Genomic DNA, 21,545 nt, shown 5'->3' on the forward strand with positions numbered 1-21,545 from the left:
CCTAGTTTTTTTTCAGCACTCTCATGACAGACTAAATATTATTTTCTCTTAGTTCTATTCTTGTTGACTTGCATTTGTCTAATGCAAACCTTATTCTCTTAGGACTGCCCCCTTAGCAGTTTTCCATAAGGTGTATGTGTCTATCTTTGACTTTTAAGCAGTTTTTCTATCTTGTCACAGTCCCAGGTACAACACATCAACTGCAGTATCTGTGTGGATGCCTTTTCTATTGTGAGGAGGTGACTTGCTTGAAATTCTAGCTTGAGACTTAATGATTTCCCTGTTTAAGATTTTGGAATTGAAAAGTTTTTCTTTCTCACTGTGATTTCATTTATTCCTAGTCCCCTGCCTTGAATGCTCTTAATGGGTGTTGACTGATGGTTTGATGCAACTGTAAAATGGAGTGAGGATGCTGATTAAATCATTCTTCCCTTTGGGCAACCCTTATGACCCTCAGTATTTTATTCCTAGGAAAATATTTGTTTAACAAAGGAGAAAAAATACTCCTGGAGAAATAGCTTATATCTAGGATGCTATTAATGTTGAGTACACATAATTTCAAGCAAATGTGAAATTTTCTATATTTTTCATACCTCAACCACAGCTCATATCAGACTGTATGTCAATGATTAGTGTCAGTGTCTATCCTTCTTGTTAAATAGTGTGTAATTTAAGGACAGAGTTTTCCTCTCACTGATTTTATGTCCCTAGGCCCTAGCAGAAGGCCTGGCGTATCTCAGGCCCTACATAAATATTCTTGAATGTATCTTTTATTACTGTTATCTCCTAGGAGTACCAGAGTTTTAATATTCCCAGGGAGTATTATATAAAATTCATACAATTCAGATTCAAATGCTTTTTTGTTGATTTGCACTGGAGTGTCAGGATTTAAACAACTGTTCTGTACATCCAAATGCCCTTTTAAGTTGTGAATGTGTTTTGCACAAACACATATTAGAACATTGAATTATGCAACCAACCTGAGAGAATACTTTTGAAAATATGAACATATGTGATTTTAAAAACAGAAAGGTGAAAATTAGCATCTCCAAATACAAGTTCTAAGGAGGCATAAAGGATTTAAGAGATGAGCTGTGTTTGTACTATAGCATATAAAATGTTAAGAAGAGTCAATCTTTCACCCAGGTGTTTAACTGTTAAGTCAAATGTTTCGATGCTACACAGTCCTCACCCAGATTTCTATTATTTATCAAAAGCCAACACCTGCTAAACTGGTACAGGTGGATTGACTAGCTATTCTGATTATAATCAACCATTAAAGGAAACAAAATGCCCAAATGTGTTTTTGTCCTTGAGTCGTCTGGGGCCAAAGTAGGAGATTAAAAATGTGCAAAGTGCTGCATATCCAGCAAAAATACAAAGGTACTATCCTTGAAACAGAGAAGTGAAAATCCTGAATAAGAACCCCCTATACTATTTTCATGAAGAAGACATAAATGCTGCAGCCTGAGGGGGCGGATTCAAATGGAAATGAGCTAGCAGAGTTGCTGTGCCATGGAAACTCCTCAGCTGCTGCCTGGAAGAGATCTTCAAAAGCCCTAAAAAGGAAGAAAAAACATCTTCTTGTATGAATATGATAGAAAACAAAAAAGAGAAAAATTTAGAGCTCATTTGTAGATTGGCATGAATGTTTCCAAGCTTACATCACCAAGGGAAAGGAGAGGGATTGAGGGAAAATGAATTCTGGATGAAGAGATTTTTTTTTTTTTTTTTTTTTTATTTGTTTTGGGGGAAGACTGAAATATCTATAGATCTATAGGGTATTCTTTTGTCGAGATGGGGTTATCTTGTCAGCTTCTTTATACATACCAGTTGAATTAGTTCTCTCTGAGTGGGTTCCATGGATTTACATCTTATAGGAAAAGTTAGATACTATCTAACCCCTTCATAGTTCCTTAGAGCCGCCCCCCCCCGCCCCCCGCAAGGGGGGCTAGATAGTCTTTAAAATTTTTTAAAAAATAATTCTTTATTGTTGAAAATACTACGTGTCCACTCCCCCACCCCCTGAGCCAGGCCTTCACCACCCTATTGTCTGTGTCCATGGGTTATGCATATATGCATAAAAGGTTTTGGTTGATTACCTCCTGCCCCCTGGCCCTCCCTTCCGTCTGAAATTCCACACTCTGTTCCATGCTTCCATGTCTTTAAATACACTCTGTTCATCAGTTTATTTTGTTAATTAGATCCCGAATATGAGTGAGATCATCTGATACTTGTCTTTCTCTGGCTGTCTAATTTCACTTAGCATGGTATTCTCCAGGCCCTTCCATTCTGTCTCAAAGGGTAAAAGATTCTTTTTTTTTACTACTGCATAGTAGTCCATGGTATAAATGTTCCACCGCTTTTTTATCCACTCGTCTACTGATGGGCACTTGGGTTGTTTCCAGATCTTAGCTTTGTAAATTGTGCTGCTATGAGCATAGCATACATTCTTTCTCCTTAGAGTTTTGTTTAGATGACATAGAAAAAAAATTGATGAAAATTTAAAAGTAAACCTGAATAATTATCTATATCTTGCTGATAATAAAGATACACTAAGTGAAACAGGAATTTTAGGGGTAAAATAGGACAGGTTTAGGAAATTTTAGAAATTTTGGAAATGAAGGGGACCATGGAAGAAGCACAGGGCTGCAGAGCAGCAGAAGGTGTATTTCCATAGAATAGGGGAGCTGAAAAGCTGCAACAGGTACATTTCCATAGAATGAGGGAGCTGGAAACAGCAAAAGGTCTATATTTACAAAATAAAGAGAAGGAAGCCCTTCATCCAGAAGGAGAAGAAGAAAGCCCAGAGGGAATAGGAAAACAATAAGGAAGGAGGGGGGGAGAACCTCACATTCAACCTTTGAGCCCAGGAGTTACTATAGTAACCAGTCTAAGGGAATAGTGACCAATCAGAGGCGATATCAAGGCACCAGGATCTATAGCCTTTATAAGCCATAGGAAAAAAGAACTCAGTGGGACCCTTTCCCCCTCTCTACTTGGGAGTCCATTCTGTGGGACTCTTTCCCTCTTCCCATGTGGAAGTCTATACTTATCCTAACTAATAAAGACAGAATATGCAAATTGACCATAACTCCACAACAAAGATGGAGGTGCCCACAGCCAATAAGGAGGGAATATGCAAATTGACGTGACAATGCGAGAGGCAGAAGGCGGCTCTGGCCGGAGTGAAGGTGGAAAGGTGGCTGTGGGCCAGAGCGAAGGTGGTGCCAGGGGAAGGAAGGCCTATTCTTGCATAAATCTTCATGCATCGGGCCTCTAGTTCTTCAATAAATTTCCACCTTTGCTATACCATGTTTTGTCTGTGGATTCATTCTTCAATTCCGGTGGACAAAGAATCCAGGTTCCAATCCAAAAATTCCATTTCATAAGGATATAAGAGGATGTATTATTTGGAATTCAAGATGGCAAGAATAGATTATGGAAGAGAATGAAGTTAGAAGGAAAAAAATAAGGGTTTTGGAGTCAAGCCTTCATTCATTCAGTAAATACAGGTTTGCAGTTGTGAGTATGTGAAACACACAGTTCATTTGTATATGATTATTTATTAATTATTGTATTATTTTCCATATGAAGAACTATAAACCTACTTTTGACACATCTTGAATTTATTAGGAGCCTGCTATAAAGCAGGCATTTTCCTGGCTTCTGAGTGAATAATAGAGAAAAGAAAAAAAGAAGATTCCTGCCTGCATGGCACCAATAGATTAGTAAGGAAGAAAAATAATTAAATAAACAGTCACACAATGAATCTAGCATTGCATTTTTCCAACAGATAATGTTACAGAAAACTGAAGAAGAACAAAGCAATACTTAGAGAGATGGAGTTACATTTATTATGCGTGGGTCCAGAGGAAAATGTATCTCAAATTCTGGGCCCCAACATGCAGGAATTCTCCCTATTTATATGATTTTACCTTCTTTGTCTCCCAAATATGGAGTGTTTCCAGCCCCTTTTGCAAGTTCTTAAAGAGCCCGTATGTGCTGGCCTTGAGACCTCAACCAGAGGCCTGGCCTGGTACCAGCACTGATAACCTTGTCTGGGGAAGTTTTAATGGCCTAGCTGAAGTGGGAGTAGTCTTAGCAAGCAAGAATTTACAGAAGCCAATTAGCAGGGTTAAAATTTCAAACAGCAGTTTTTATATAAGATGGATGCTTCATTAGAAAAGAAAAAAGTAGTGTGAGAGAAAGAGATTAAGGTGTTTGAGTAACTAAAGAAGTGTTCTACTTCCATTTTTGAAAGTTACTTGTGTTTTGACTGTGGGGAAGTTACTTAATCTCTTTGAACCTCAGTTCAAAATTTGAAAAAGAGCTACTGAATAATGTGTGAATAAAATGAAGTGAAAAGAGAAAAGCATCTAACATCTACTTTGGATTTTTTGCATATCTAAGTTTTAACTAGGAAATCCTTTTGTTCTAGTTATATTGTCAATGATCTAACAACGTTTTCTTCTCTTCCCTAAGTAAATGACAAAGAACCTGACCAGACTGAGAGCAATATAGATTACTGAAAACTGACCTTCAAGGTCAAATTTATTATATTCCCTGTGTTCTCAGGGAGGATCTTATTCTATTTTGACTAATAGCCATAGATACAACTTTTATATCAAAATGTATACATTCTCCTTCCTCATTATTCTATTACCAGCAAACAATCATTACCTTATTCTTTTAATCTTTACTGTTGAGATTATTACAGATGCCCCTCTTTTTTTCCCCCATTGCCCCCCTCCACCTGGTTCCCACCCCACCCCAAGCCTTCACCACCCTATTGTCTGTGTTCATAGGTAATGCATATATGCACATAAAATCTTTGTTTCATCTCTTCCCGCTTCTGCCCCCTTTTCTCTGAGAATCATCACTCTCCATGCCTCTGATTCTCTTATTCACCAGTTTATTCTGTTCATTGGATTTCTTATTTTTTTTTTTTAATATATTTTATTGACTTTTTACAGAGAGGAAAGGAGAGGGACAGAGAGCTAGAAACATCGATGAGAGAGAAACATCGACCAGCTGCCTCCTGCACACCCCGCACCGGGGATGTGCCTGCAACCAATGTACATGCCTTTGACCGGAATCGAACCTGGGACCCTTGAGTCCGCAGACCGACGCTCTATCCACCGAGCCAAACCGGTTTCGGCTGTTCATTGGATTTCTTATTTGCTTATTTTGATTTTTAGATTCAATTGTTGATAGGTATGTGTTTGTTGCCATTTTGTTGTTCATATTTTTAATCTTTTTCTTCTTCTTAAAGAATACCATTCAACATTTCATATAATACTGGTTTGGTGGTGATAAACTCCTTTAGCTTTTTCTTATCTGTGAAGCTCTTTATCTAACCTTCAATTCTAAATGATAGTTTTGCTGGGTTGAGTAATCTTGATTGTAGGTCCTTACTATTCATCACTTTGAATATTTCTTGACACTCCCTTCTGGCCTATTGAGAAATCAGCTGACAGTCATAATGGGCATTTCCTTGTAGGTAACTAACTTCTTTTCTCTTCCTGCTTTGAAGATTCTCTCTTTATCTTTAGCCTTTGGCATTAAATTGTGTCTTGGTATGGTCCTCTTTGGGTTCCTCTTGTTTGGGACTCTCTGTTCTTCCTAGACTTGTAAGTCTATTTCTTTCACCAGGTAGGGGAAATTTTCTGTCATTATTTCTTCAAATAGGTTTTCAATATATTGTTCTCTTTCTTCTTCTGGCACCGCCATAATGCAAATGTTGGTGTGCTTGAAGTTGTCCCAGAGGCTCCTTATACTATCTTCATATTTTTTCATTCTTTTTTTTTTTTTTGCTCTTGTGGTTGGGTGTTTTTTGCTTCCTCATATTTCAAATAGTTGATTTGATTCTTGGAATCCTCTATTCTACCATTGAATCCCTGTATATTATTCTTAATTTCAGTCAGTGTATGCTTAATTTCTGGCTGGTCCTTTTCCATTTTTTTGGCGTTATCACTAAGATCCTTGAAAGTCTCACTAAGTCCCTTGGAGGTTTCTAGCAGATTCTTGAGTAACCTTATAACTGTGGTTTTGAGATCTATATCCAGTAATTGGCTTTCCTCCATTTCTTTCATCTGTAATATGTTTCTTTGTCTCTGCATTTTGGCTGCTTCCCTGTGTTTGTTTCTATGTATTGGGTAGAGCTGCTATGTCTCCTTGAGTTGGTAGAGTGGCCTTGTGTAGTAGGTGTTCTATAGGGCCCAGTGGCTCAGCTTCCCCAATCACCTGAGCTGGGAGCTCCAGATGCACCCCTTTGTGGGATGTGAGCACAGTCTTGTTGTACTTAAGACTTTATTGCTGTTGGTGTCACTGGGAGGAATTGACCTCCAGGACAATTGCCTATGAGGACCAGCTGCGACTACTGTGGGAGAGCTGCTATGCAGGAGACACCCCCATGGAGCAGTACTTGTTTCTGTGAGACTTTGGTGCTCACTGAGTGCCCCGTAAGTGTGTTGTTTATGGATGTGTAGAGTTGTAATCTGGAATAGTCTGACACTGACCAATGGGTACACTAGCTCTTGGGTCTCCAGGGAGGTGCAAAGCCACCCACTGCCTGGGGCCACCCAGCAGGAGCTACAGAGAGATCTGCAGATTCTTCCTCTTTGTTTTGGGTTTGGAAGTGCCCAGATGATGCTCATCTATGAAGCAAGGCAAGCTGGTGCTGGTGCCAAGTCTTGGGCCTTTTATTCATAGGTTTGGGGCTTCCTAACCCAGCTGCAGCTTGTTTGAGAGATTTTAGCCTGAGCAAGGACATGCCATTTGTATGCAAAAGCACTGCACACAGCTTGGATGGGGTTGTAAATTGGATGAGGCAGGGTCTTAGGGAATTACCAGGGTGGAGCAAACAGAAATGGCTGCCAATCATCCCTGCAACTGGGAAGGTCCCAGCATAGGAACAGTGATCCCTGTGAGCACCTCCGTCTGGGAGAAAGCTGCCCCCGAGTTTCTGCCTCAGTGCTAGACAATCCAGTTCCTCCTTGTATGTGTCTGTGTTCCCCAGAGCCTCGCCTTGGTGCTGGAGCTCGGAGGAAGCAGGGTCTTGTAAGTTCAGTTCAAGGAGCTAGCCTTTTAAGAGGAACAACTGGGTCTCCAGCAGCCTCTGTGTCACTGAGCCCCAATCTGCACTGGTTTTTATAGCCTGTAGTTCTTACTGCCCATAGGGCTTCTTTTCCCAGCTCTGGGACCCTGGGCTGGGGGTCTGGCATGGAGCTGGGACCCCTTGCTCCTCTGGGCAGCCTCCACAGAGATGATCTCCCCCTCAATTAAAAAAGTGGCACACATGGGTGCTAGACAAGCCTGTTCCGCGCCTCCTACCAGTCTCACTGTGCTTTCTTCTTTATTTCTCTAGTTGTAGGACTTCCATTCAGCCAGCTTTCCAGCAGTTCTGGATGATGATTGTTCCCTATTTTAATTGTAATTTTGATGTGTTTGTGAGAGGCGGTGCATACAGGGGTTTACCTATGCCGCCATCTTCCTCAAAAGCATTACCTTATTTTTTAAAGAGATAGAAAGAACCTTAGGTCTTTATTTTTGCACTATTGTTCTTTGTGTTGGCCTATGGATTCCATCTTTTCATCACCTTTCACGGGTTTGTGTGTAGAAGGTTTACTCTTGGTGCTGGGCATTCAAGCTGTCTGGCATAAAGAAGAGTGTTAACATTTCAGGCTAACAATTTGCACAGTGGGGTGAACATAACTGAATAGTGCTTTGAAGATTCAGAGTCCTACAATGCCCTGGGGTTACCAAGCTAATGAATTGATGATCCAGCATGCTGGGAGCTGAAAGTGAATGAGTCACAAACTCTGGATCACACCTCAGAAGTTGATTTATTTACAATAGAATTCTTATATGGCCTTATTTTTAATGTTTACTTTTTTTTTAAAGGAATGAATTTTGGTTCATCACATGATCTGGAAAATGTATTTCTGGTTATTTCAAATTTTAGGAATTGAACTTTTGAAGATCTTAGCATTTAAAGTGGAAATTGTTAATGTATATATATATATATATATACATTTCCCTCATTCATTCTTCAGCCACATATTTTAATAGCATACATCGTAGATTCAGAGTGAATTTTTTCTAACCTAGTTCAGGCACTATAATACATCACCTAATTAGGGAAGCAATGCCTGCAAGTCTTGTTGCACATCATGCCGAAGAAGTGTTTTACAATACTGCTTCCTGGGCCTAAACTCAGATACACAGAACAAAAAATTCTAGGGGTGGAGCCTCAAAATCTATAATTAAAAAAAAAAAATCTCTCCAGATGCTTGAGGTTTGTGGATGTGCCTCTGAGGACTAACAGAGCAAGTGGAGAGAGGCTGTGTGTGTTTTATGCTAACGTGAATCCCTTTTTGCCCACAGGCACATTTCTGACAGTCATTACAGGTGTAATCAGTGCTTCTGCTGATTGCAGTTGTTCCTCTCTCCCTAGTCATGCCCCAGATGTGTCGTAATTCAAAATGGAGCTTATTCCAAGTATTGGGAGGGAAGTTAATGTTGCTCACGAAGGGAATCCTTGCTCACTTATAAATATTCTTTCTCTTTTTTGGTAGTACTCTACTGAGAAAATACTAAAAAACAATGTGTGTTCATGTGTTTGTGTGTGTGTATATGAGCATGTGTTGTTGTTTTTTCTAGAATAATAATGACCTTGATGAGAAGCCCTTTCATTAGGATTATAGCCTAAGAGACTATAAAAACATTCCTAGGTAAATTGCTATTTTGTAAGCTCCTCAGTTTGAATTATTCAGCTGTTGTTACTATGGAACTGCGAGCCTTGTTCACTTTGCAGAGGAAAATACTAATGGTCCCCCAGTGTCCCCACACTGTGGAAGAGCTCATTAAGGGAAAAGTACTGCTCTCCCTGTTAAAGACACACCAGCTAACCGCAAAATGTCCATATCAAGGTTTTAGGCGTACCGTTTGTTTGGCAGAGCTTGCACTTTCAGATGGGTCTTGTTCTTTGAAGTGTGACCATGCCTCCTTGTTATGCTTAGGTCAGCTCAGTGCTAAGGATATGACATTTTGGCATAATGCAATTGGCTTGGTCTTCTTTGTGGATATGATGAGTAAAATAATAATTTATTTGCCATTTATTTATTTAACACTTAATATTTTCTCTTTATACTGCTAGTGATAGCAGTATGAAAGATGATTATAAGGATTACTCCCTTTTACAAAGGAGGAAATAGAGATTCATAGCAGTTGGGTAAAGTACCCAAGTAGGTAAAAAGAGCCTGGATTTGAACCAAGTTCTAACTCAAATTCTTGGACTTTATTATTGAGTTAGAATATGCAGTATAGACTCAGTGGTGTAGAAGCCCTTGATTGCAACCCAATTATCCTCCAAGAAACAGGGGGTAACTGCTGTCCCAGCTGACGGGAGTGTTTGAGCATGTTGTAGTCAGCAAAACCCACTCCCTCAGCCAACTTCTGGTGCCAGAAATGTGTACCCTACAAATGTGACCACAGCTGTTCCTCCTTTATTTGAATTTATGAGGTCCTATGACATTGTAAGATAAATGAGTTTATGGATCCCCATCCTCCCATCCACACAAGGAAAGTTGGATGGTGAGCAAGTAAAGTCTTGAGGCTTGGATGGACTAATGCTAACCTTGGAAGCAGGTAAGGGTTAGAACTTGGTAGAGTACTAAAGGTGGGGCAGTCTGCCAATATATTGTTAGTTCAATCTTACTGATAAGAAATTGAGGCGAAGTGAGTTGAAATTTTAAGGTTTGCAAAGGATACTGTGAAAAATTAATTCAGCAATAGATCCAAAGCTTCTTTTTACTCATTTGTAAAATCAAATTATTTTATTGGCTGATGGGATCTGAGAGATAATCTAGCTGATCTTTTTTTCACACGTGAAGAAAAGGAGGGCCAGAGAGATAACAGACTCACTTGAGGAGTTCTGCTGTTTTCAGTGGGATGTTCTCTGTGTCCCTACCTGTTGCTGGAAGAAGTAGGATTCTTGGAGTGCTGTGGGAATAAGAATTTCTTGAGGCCCCCACAGAGGATAAGGTATCAGGGAAAGCTTTGTAATTGATGATGTGATCTTAAGGGTGTTCCCCTCCAAGGTCCATCTCCCTCCATTCCATCATGGAAAAAGTCCCATTTTGTCTTCAGCAGGGCAAAGATCAAAGCCACTGCCCGGAGTCTTCTCTCCATATTATATTCTAGTCCGGCACAGCATCTGGTTAGGTTAGCTTATGTTCCCAGCTGTAGTCCACTGGGTGTAGGGTCCATATGGCCATGGGCCGTGCAGCTTCTAGGGCCACCTGGTGTACTAGCACAGGTCATGAAGCAAGGGAGTACAAGGGAACAGGAGTGAGGCAAGAGGAACAGGAGAGTGAGAATTCTTTGCTTGGGGATTTTTAACCAGGAGTTTAACCAATGAATCCTTCAGGATTTCACAAGCTTGTGGTGCCTTTACCCTCCTAGCCAATCCATGGTTCCCCAGACTAGACTGACAGGCAATAAAACTTTGCACGAAATCACATCCTCCCATGAGGGTCTCCCATGGCACTCCAAGAACTCCACTTCTACCGATAACACTTTGAGTAGCAAACCTCTAAATGAAAGTTTCTCAAAGTGAATCCAGGAACTCCTTACAGCCAAATCACTTAGGGCAGTGGTCGGCAAACTCATTAGTCAACAGAGCCAAATATCAACAGTACAATGATTGAAATTTCTTTTGAGAGCCAAATTTTTTTTTATAATTTATTTTTTTAAATTAAGGTATTATATGTGTACATATCTTACCATTGTCCCCTCCCCCACCCCACACCCATACTTGCCCTCACCCCCCAGAGTTTTGCATCCATTGGTTATGCTTATATGCATGCATACAAGTCCTTCAATTGATCTCTTATCTCCCCCACCTCTCCCTAACCTTCCCCCTGTAATTTGACAGTCTGTTTGATGCTTTACTGTCTCTGTATCTATCTTTTTGTTCATCAGTTTATAATGTTCTTTACTATCCATAAATGAGTGAGATCATGTGGTATTTTTCTTTCATTGACTGGCTTGTTTCACTTAGCATAATGTTCTCCAATTCCATCCAGGTTGCTGCAAATGATGATAATTCCTTCTTTTTTATGGCAGCATAGTATTCCATTGTGTAGATGTACCACAGTTTTCTGATCCAGTCATCTGCTGACGGGCACCTAGGCTGTTTCCAAATCTTAGCTATTGTAAATTGTGCTGAGAGCCAAATTTTTTAAACTTAAACTTCTTCTAATGCCACTTCTTCAAAATAGACTCACCCAGGCCATGGTATTTTGTGGAAGAGCCACACTCAAGGGGCCAAAGAGCCTCATGTGGTTCACAAGCCCCAGTTTGCCAACCACTGACTTAGGGCCTTGCTAAGCAGGGAGATTTCTGTCCAAGCTTTTTGAATTAAAAACTCTAGGCCAAGAGATGGGTCTCAGGATACATGTTTTTAATGAGCTTACGATATAATTACATTCATACCAAAATTTGAAAATTACTCCCAAAGATCCCATTCAAGTACCACAGGTAAAAATTCAATCACTGTTCATCTGCCACCTTGTAGTTCATCCCTTGAAAGCTGGGGACAAACTACAAGGTTCCGATGTTGTAGAAGACCAGAGAAAAACCAAGCAATGCTTAGAGAAATGGAGTTACACAGCTTTATTATGCTGGCAGACTCAGATGAGGTTGCCTCTCAAATTCTGAGCAAACCAATATGGTGGAAACCCCTCTTTTATCCCCTTTTGGTGTCTTTGTCCCCTAAATATGGATTATACTTCTGGACCTTTCGCCGGCTTTGCAAAAAGCCCCAGATGTTGGGGGTCTTGAGGCCATACCTAAGGGCCTGGCTTGGTGACAGCACTGATAACCCCCCTCTAGGGGCTGTGTCATGGTTTATGGCCTCTGAAAAATGTGAGCATTTAGGTAACAGGTCTTGCAAGATTAGTTTGTGGAGAAAGAGGCAATGACTTAATTATAGGTTATCAAGAATGTACACTGGGCTTGCTGGCACAGATTCAGATTGCTACCCCCCCCCCCCAAAAAAATATCAGGGTTACATTGGAATTAGCCATTTAGCCTTCTCACCATCTCTGACTGTATCACCATGGAAGAAGTCCAATCTTGTGTTCAGCAGGGCCAGAATTAAGGCCACTGCCCATAATTTCTGTTCCATATTAAATTCCTGCCCAGTCCAGCATCTGGCCAGCTTAGCTTGTGTTGCCAGCTGTAGTTAATTACGTGTGGAGTCTGCATGACCATGGGCCATGTGACTGCTTAAGGCCACATGGTGGACAAGTGTGGGTCATGGAGCAAGAGAGAGTAAGGGGGAACCAGAAGACAAGAGAGAAGGAACTTTCTGTTTGGGGATTTTCACACACTTGCAGTGGCTCTACCCTTCTAGCCAATGATCTTTTTCCCAGGCTAGACTGACAGACAAGCACTTTCCCTATGTCACTCTGACTTCACTCTGCATGTGCCCATCTCCCCCTTAGTTCAATCCCTTCTTCCAGTGATCTGCAGGGAATGAACCAGTGACTCTCTGGGGAGTGTGAAGCTGTAGCTTCCTGGTGAAGCTGCCCATCTGACCATGCTTATAATATGTGACCTTCCCTTTGTTCTCTTTCTATTATTAATATTAATAAACTAGCTAATAATGATGATAACAAAAATGTGGTCCTAACCATCAGCATGGGCATTGCCAGGGAGCTGATACAAATACAGAATACCAGGTCTCACTCTGAATCTTCTAAATCATAGTCGACATTTGAACAAGATTCCTAGGTGATTCCTGCATACATTAGTCTGAGAAACACTCGTTTAAAGGGTGCATTGGTTTACTATTCTGCCTGCATACTGCCATAAAAATACCACAGACTGGGTGGCTTAAGCAACAGAAATTTATTTCCTCACAGTTCTGGAGTCTGAAAGTCTAGAATCAAGGTGTCAGTAGGTGTGGTTTATTCTGAAGCTTCTCTCCTTGGCATACAGATGGCCACCTTCTCGCTGTTTGTTTACATGGTCTTTCCTCTGAGTGTGCACATCTCTGGTGTCTCTTTATAGGTATCAATTTCCTCTTCTTATAAGAATGACAGTCGTATTGGATTAGGGCCCACCCTAAAACTACATTTTAACTTAATCACCTCTTTAAAGGCTCTATCTCCAAATACAGTTACAGTCTGAGGCACTGGGTATGAGAACTTCAACATAAGAATTTGGCGGGGGGGGGGGGAGAGGACACAGTTTAGTGAGTAAGCAGGATCATTAATAGCCCTGGTTATGTTGTTGGTGGAAAACAGGCTCTTCCGCAGGATCATGAGAAAAGCATTTTAAGGATCCACTCACAGGAGATTGTGGTGTGGCAAGGTGGTTTATTGGTGATGGGCTGCCCCTGCCTCTGGGCTTCCAATGTCCCATTTCCCTACATTCCACCATGGAAAAAGTCACAACTGTGTCTTCAGCAGCGACAAAATAAAAACCGGTGCCCAGAGTTCCTGCTTCATAGTCCTTGGGAGCCTGCATGGTCTGTAGGCCCCAGGACTAGATCTGCATGGTCATGGGGTGAATGGTGGGGGTGAGGGGGGTGAGGGGTGAGGTGGGCAGGGGCGGGGTGTGGAACAGTGAGAGAGACAGAGACAGAGAGAGATTCTTTGTTCAACTGGAATTATGTATTCTCAGATTTGGCAGGAACCAGAAGTTTATTCAGTTTATTCAAAATAACTAATCAGCTTCCCAAACTTTCCCAGGCTTGCATTGGGGTCCACCCCCTAGCCAATGATCTTTTCTTCAGGTTAGACTGACAGGTCTCTATCGTCCAGAACCTCCCCCTTACCATTTTGACTTCATTGTGCATGTGTTTACCTGCCACTTTGTTCTATCCCTTCTCCCAGTTATCTGTGGGGAATGGACTGGTGGTTTCCTGGGAGGAATGTGAAGCTGTAACTTCCTGGTGAAGCAAACAGGCCTCTGCCCCCCCACTGAATATTCTCAACAATCTCTGACTCTCCTTATGCTTTCTTTCCCTCATTAATATCCAGCTAACAACCATAACGCTTATATGCAACTGTAATTAACAAGAAGCCTGAGAAGTTCAGAAACTCAGATCTATTGGGGGCCTGAACCCCCTTAACCATTCTTTATCTTGTGTTCTCCATCTTTGTAAATGGCACTATCTTTGGCTTAATTTGTCCAAGCCAGATAGATATCTTGGAACCCAAGGCTCCCTCTGTTTTGCCATAACATTTAATTAGTTACCACATCCTACTATATTTATCTCTACTGTCTTTCCAATACAACCAATTCCCCTCTCTCCCCCCATTTTAATGTCCACTACTCTAGTCCCTTCCTTCTTATCTTTCATCACACTGGAAATGTAAGTTCACTGTTCATAATAGTATCTTATTCTCTAGTCTTATTTTCTGGTTCTAGTCTTTATTTATGTTAGCCAGAATGTTTGTTATAAAATAAAAATCTTGTAATGTCATTCCTTGCTTAAAATCATCCATGGCTTGCATTACCCCAAGAAGAAAATGTCATCTCCCTAGGATGGCCGACAAAGCTACTTATGATCTAGCACATCATTGTAAGCCCCATCTCTGCCTTCTACCTGACTTGAGTTCTTCACACTCTGTTCGGGAGCCATGTTGGATTTTTTCTTTTCTTCTAGCTTTTCCAGCATTCCACATCATGTCTCATGTGTGAGCCTTTGCAAAACTACACCTCTACCTGGAGCTCTATTTTTATTTTCTTTCTTTTTTGCTCACTGTCCCCAGTTAACTTTTTATTATTTCTTATATCTCAGCCCGTATGTCATTTCCTTCTGAAAGCCTTTTTACCTCAGTTGTCTAGCATAGGTGGCTTTCTTTAGTGTTGCTCATCATACTACTTAGGGAATGCTTGCTTACTGTTTGTTTCCTGCAATGGACTGAAAACTCTTTGAGGGCAGGAATTGTGTTCCACGTACAAGTGTATTTCTGAAACCTGTCCACTGATGACAAATGGCCAGTGTTCATACATACTTGTTGAATGTTCTATTGAAGGAATTACTGTTTACACAAAACCTAAAAGCCTGGGGAATGGAGCACCTGAATTCAAGTACAGATAATTGCCACTAATGTGACTTTCTTAGGGAGTAACTTCTAATTGGAAACAGGTGTTGGAGAGAAGCACTTGGTTTCCTCTCAAGAAGTTAAAAATATTTAGCCCTATAAGCAGGTGGTTTTAGAACTTTCAGTGTACTTTGGGGACAAAGGGACAGACCGAAACAGGGTCAGACACAGTGCGACAGCAACACTGTGATATCCTTCAAACATCTCAGTCTCCTATAAATGTTTCAAGTCACCTGCCTCCCTGAATCACTATGAATCCACCCTGGTCTACTCTCCTGATGAGATGGCACAGAAGAAATTTTATAAAGCATGCTTTATCAGCCCACAACGCAGGGAAAAGAGTAATATGGTAGAAATCCTTGTTCTTTGCTGGATTCTGCTTTTAGAAGTATTGTTGTAACTGGGTCTCAGAGAGTAGTTACCAAATCATACATGTTATTAGATATTGGTTCAATATCTGTTTTTCCTACATAGCTGTAAATTCCATAAAGTCAGAGATCAAATCTATCTTGCTACCACTGATTAACTAGCTCTTATACTTAAGCACCTAGAAAGCACTTAATAAATACTGACTGATTTTGAAGAGTCAGGAGATGATGACATTATTAGCAAGGATGAGAAACAGAAGGACATGCCTATTGGACAAGGGAAGATAAAGCACAGAGGCAGTCAAATCACAATGCATATCTAGAGACTGAGAAATGTGCTGGCATGAAGTTATTGAGGTTTATTATCATGGGAAATTGCTGAGATTTAAAGCTTTTGGAAACTATGGGAGTATACAGGGAGAAGATTTTTAGCCTGTGTACATAATCTACACTAATAAAAGAGAAAAATGCTAATTGACCGTACCTTCGCTACGCCCACAGCCAATCAGAGCAAGTATGCAAATTAACCCAACAAAGATGGCAGTTAATTTGCATACGCAGAGGGAGGGAGGAGTGAATACTGAAGACAGCATAGAAGGAAGAGGGAGGGAAAGTGGAAAGAAAGGTGGCTGCTGGAGGGAAAGCACTGGTGGCGCGTGCAAGGCGGGGCGGGGCGCGCAGCGGCGGCGCGTGCGGCTGTGGAGGCGGCGGTAGCAGGCGTGCAGCGGTGGTGGGCGCAGCGGGTCGGGCATGCAGGGCAGGGCGCGCAATGGCAATGGTGGTGCGCGATGGCCGAGGAGGCGGTGGTGGTTGTGGCTGCGAGTGCGGTGGGGCGGGCGGGGCGTGTCTCGCCCGCCCCACCCCACCCCGCCCCACCTGCTGCAGCGGGAGAGGTGGGGGGGCAGGAGAGGTGGCGGTGGTGGTGGTGGCGGGAGGGAAGCCCGCCGGAAGTCTTGCAGGAATATTCCTGCAATGGGTCCCTAGTCTATACTAATAAAAGGGTAATATGCAAATTGGTCATGACGCCCTCACAGTAACAACCGAACAGGGCTGCATGGGGCAACCAGGTCGGCAGGAGGGGCAGTGAGGGGTTACCATGCAGTAGAGGGGGGCAGTAAGGGGTAACAAGGCTGGCAGAGGGGGGCAGTGAGGGGCGACCAGCCTGGCAGGGTGGGGCAGTTAGGGGCAATCAGGCTGGCAGGCAGAGGCAGTTAGGGGTGATCAGGCTGGCAGGGGGGCAGGTACAGGTGATCAGGCAGGCAGTCAGGTGAGCAGTTAGGAGCCAGTGGTCCCGGATTGTGAAAGGGATGTCCAACTGCCGGTTTCGGCCCAATCCCTGCAAAACTGGCAGTCAGACATCCCCTGAGGGGTCCTGGATTGGAGAGAGTTCAGGCTGGGCTGAGGGAGACCCCCCTCCGGTGCATGAATTTCATGCACTGGGTCTTTAGTAAAAAATAAAAACCTACCATAAAAATATCTGATTTTTGGAAACAGATATATCATGATGTACATCTATATAAAAGATTGCTTTGATCAAACAATCTTGAAAATAGTGCACATTATATCTCTTTTGTAACTCATGGTGGTTAACTTTATGTGTCAACTTGATTGAGTCATTGATACCCAGATATTTGGTCAAACATTATTTTGGATATTTCTGAGAGAGTATTGTTGGATGATATAAACTGAAATTAACATTTTAACTGGTAGAAAATAGCAGATTGCTTTTCATAAATTAAGCATGACTCATCCAAATTGCGGAAAGCCTGCATAGAACTAAAAGGATGACTCTTCCCCTAGTGAGAGGGAATCTCCAGTTCACTGCCTTCAGACTTCATCTGCACGTCTCCTGCATCTCAGGCCTGCGGATCACAATTCAGATTTGAATTTTCCAATGTTTGTGCTAAAAAGTATCTCTCTCTTTCTGTCATATACATATACAATGTACACACACACACACACACACACACACACACATATATATACATATCCTATATAATAAATCCTATATAATAAAAGTCTAATATGCAAATAGACTGAATGGTGGAACAACTGAACAACCAAACAACCGGTCACTATGATGTGCGCTGACCACCAGGGGGCATGCATGGAACATGGTGGGCATCAGCCACGACAGGATGGTGGAACAGGTGAGTGGATTGCCAGACCAAGGCGGGGGTGCCAGTCATTGTCATTGGGGCGAGCCTCTGGTGGTTACTGAAAATTCTTTGCTCCCACACGCTGCAGTCTGGCCCAGCACTCACACCTACTACCAACACCTGGCGCTGGCCCTGATCGCTCAGCACCATCAGCGGGTGCGAGCAGCAGCCGCTGGCCCTGATCTCCCCTGAGGGCTTCTCTACCTCCCCCTGCTCCTGATGGGTGATCAGGGCCAGCAGTCACCTCTCGCACCTACTGCAGGCGGTGGCCCTGCTTGCACCTGCTGCCGCGCCAGAGCCACTGCTTGCAACCACTGCCAGTGCCAGCCCCACTCGCACCTGCAGCTGGCACTGGAGCCACTGCTCGCACCCGCTGCTGGTGCCTGGCACTGGTCCCGATCGCTTGGCACTGTCAGTGGGTGCAAGCAGCAGCTGCCATCCCCGATCACCCCTGAGGGCTTCTCCACCTCCCCCTGCTCCTGATGGGTGATCAGGAACAATTGGGGCAGGTGCCAGAAGTGGGTGCAAGCTGAGCTGTTCCCATCAGCACATGGGAGTGGCAGTGGTGGGAGCGGGGCTGCCAGCAGATAGGGGACCAGGGTCCATGGCAGAGGGGCCGGGTGGGGGCGCGAGGATGGGCCAAGACCCGCCCCTGTGCCCATGGCAGTCTCGTGGCCCACAGTTCCTTTCAAGGTGCACAAATTTGTGCACTGGGGTCCTAGTATATGTAAATGTGCATATATATATATAAATATATATATTATTAATATATATATATATTAATTTCAATTTATGTATATAAGGATCCCTCAAGGGATGTCCACATGCACTTAGGCCCACTCCCAAAGGGGTCCTGGACTATGAGAGGGCGCACGCAGGCCAGGCTGAGGGACCTCCTCCCAGTGCATGAATATTGTGCACAGGGTCTCTAGTAATTATAATATAAAGTAACACATATTAAACACTTACCATATACTATGCATTGTTTTAAGTGCCTTACAAATGTCAAAGTATTTATTTCTTACAAAAATTCCATGCTATGGTGGTACAATTAGAGTCCTATGAACATATGAAGAAACTGAGCCAAAAAGAGGTTAAGGGATTTGTCCAAGTTCACACAACTTTTAAGTGGCAGAGACAATTTCAGACCCAGATAGCCTGGCTTATGAGCCAAAATACCCACAGACAGAACAGGGAGAAAGATGACTCTTCCTATTTCTTCCAATCATATTTTAGTAAGTATTGATGAAAAAAAAGTCATTTTTCAATTGAAATGGCAAAATAAATTCAGGGTTCAATTCCTTGCCCTAAGAGTGTTATGCTTGTATTCTTATTGAGTGTATGTCTAGCGACTGACAATGGCTTTGCCTAAGCTGCTCTAGGTACTGAACTGACCCACAGATAGGGTGATAGCAAAAGGCTTTCTATTCAAGTACCTTGAATTGTTCTTGGCAGCTTATCTTCGAAAAGGAAGAAGCATCAGAAAAAATGAAACAAAACAGTCTTTGCATTGTTATGCCAGCTGCTCATCACAGTCCAAAACAGTTGAGACTCTCCAGAAACTAAATTGTCTTAAAGGTCCAGTTACACTTACAGTTTTTCTGATTTTCTTAAAAAGAAAGTTTAATTCATTCAATATTCCTTTTGAAATATGGACCTATATGCTATTTTGAATTGAGCTGGCACTAATGTAGGATAAGGGAAATTGCTAAAGCGTACCCATTATCGCCCTGGCCAGTGTGGCTCAGTTGGTTGGGCATCATCCCATGCGCTGAAAGATTGCAGGGTAGAGTCCTGGTTGGAGCACATGCCTGCAGACGATCAGTGTTTCTCTCTTTTTCCTTCTCCCTCTCTCTCTAAAAATCAATAAAAGTCTTTTTTTAAAAAGAGAGTACCCATTATCATATGTAAGTCACAATTGACACATGCTTTTATTTTATCCACTTCTGTATTTTCATGTTATATTTTGATGTGTTTTTTGATACCTTCTTAGATGTTTCCTATTCCCAGAAGAGCAATACATATACTGCGTGGAACAGTTTCGTATATGCGTAGTTGGAAATAGATATTTTTACGGTGAATCTGCTTATCATATTTTTAAAGAAACACAAGTTTGCTGAATTATAGCTTCAGATATATATTTGTGCTTCTCACTAACTGCTTTAAGGAAAAAAAAAACCCACAAAATTTCAAATCCCCCCAAAGTGGAGGCCTTTTAAAATCAGATTCATCTGATTTCTAAAGGCATGCCTAGTGAAACAGGCCAGCATGATACCCAGCTTTGCACCTCATTAGGAGATGTTAGAATCTGCACCAAGGAGCTCTAGCCAGCTGACTCTGCAGTGAAAGACAAGCATTTGAAAGCATCTTCATATATAGGTTCATTAAAATTGGGTTTGATCTTTAGTTTGGCTTTGTCACTGTTTCTACCCAGCAGCAGCTTTATCTGCATCATTGAGTGATTATTTAAAGAAGGTTTCACTGTCATCTTCATGTATGTATGAGTGTGTGTGTGTATGAGAGAGAGAAAGAGAGAGAGAGAGAGAGAGAGAGAGAGAGAACCATGAACCAGAGGTCTTAATAATCAACTGTTAACATTGAAAGCAAAAGTTCACCTCTACATTTTTCTTGCTCCTGACTCCTTTTGGGGTTCTCTTTGTTAATATTTAGGAGAGCAGGGTGATGACTCCTGGAAGAGCTCCCTCCCTTAAACATGGTGATGTGAATGTCCCTGCAATGGCTGTGGCAAATACTGCAAGATCCCCACAGTGTTTTTACCAAGCTCAGCTTGCTCTTTCCTGGGGCTTTGGAGAGCAGCCCATTTATTCGCTTGAGCATTCTGAATATCTTTGACATTTTCTTTGACTGCGCCTCAGGCTGTTGTAGTGGCAAGGGCTTTTAACAGGAGGGTTAACTGCCTGAATGTCAAAAAGCTTCAACATCCACATGATTTAACAGCAAATAAATTCACGTGTTCTTGTACTTCCAGGTGGGCCTGAGAGATGGTCACATAGTAATGGGTTGTGTGTGGGGATGGGGAGGAGGAGGTGGGACTTTGAGGAAAATTTCTGGCCCTTGTTGCTATTGCTACATTTGAGTATTTGCAATTATATTCTGCCTGGAGATTATGATGATAGAGTATGGATTAAAGCTCGCAGAGCAACCTTGATAATTATATATTTATTCTCTTATAGTCTGCATCCTTCAAAGCCTAACTTTAAACCCATCAAACAAAGTTGCCAGGGTGGAAATTGCTGGGTCTATCAGAACTTAACTATTCTGGTCTCCAGGCACCTCCTGGTGATTAGAAATGAGGCCTAGCTGCCAGTTTCTCTTGTTGATTGCCTTAGTGTCCTCAGCTGAAAGAGATAATAACACCTTCCTTAGAGAGTTGTTGTAGGGCAAGCATGTCAAGCTTTCGGCCTGCAGGCCGCATGCGGCCCACAAGGAATATTTTTGCGGCCCAGCCAATATAAAGGTATGTAAGAAACGTTTTAATAAAAATTTTGTAACTTAATATTTACAATATCCTGTTATACATAATTATTAATAACAAACAACAACGTTCACTAATGACTGATTACTATAATCGTGTTGCATTCATTTCCCATACTCGCCTTACACGCAGGCGCACCATTTCTCTCCACTAATACTAGCAGCGAATATTTTAGCAACCTATTGCCACATCATTAGTCTTGTACTGACTTGTTTGGTGTGCACAACAGGAAATATTTCGCTTTCTGCGAACAAGAAAAATAGGTTTATTTGCATTACGCTTATTAATTTGTGTAATTATTCAGTGTCTGGTAAGTTAATGTTCAAGAAAAAAATACTAATTTTTATTAAAATGTTCTATTATTTTATGTTAATGATTACTCATTTATTTCAGCCCT

The 21,545-nt window shown here is 41.9% G+C and overlaps 1 long non-coding RNA gene across 4 annotated transcripts in view; it reads left to right on the forward strand.

Annotated features, from left to right (window-relative positions):
- LOC129150283 (uncharacterized) overlaps window positions 1–21,545 on the forward strand; it is a 210,169-nt gene that overhangs the window by 116,297 nt on the left and 72,327 nt on the right. For 2 of the 4 annotated variants that reach the window (XR_008557026.1, XR_008557025.1), the window contains exon 1: window positions 3,361–3,525. The exons of 1 other annotated variant lie outside the window; for it this stretch is intronic. This is a non-coding gene — a long non-coding RNA (uncharacterized LOC129150283). Of the gene's footprint in view, window positions 1–3,360; window positions 3,526–21,545 lie in introns of those variants that run through there. One more of the 4 variants, XR_008557027.1, reaches the window with a different exon arrangement.

The sequence above is a fragment of the Eptesicus fuscus genome, chromosome 9, assembly GCF_027574615.1.
Source record: "Eptesicus fuscus isolate TK198812 chromosome 9, DD_ASM_mEF_20220401, whole genome shotgun sequence".
Taxonomy (NCBI): Eukaryota; Metazoa; Chordata; class Mammalia; order Chiroptera; family Vespertilionidae; genus Eptesicus; species Eptesicus fuscus.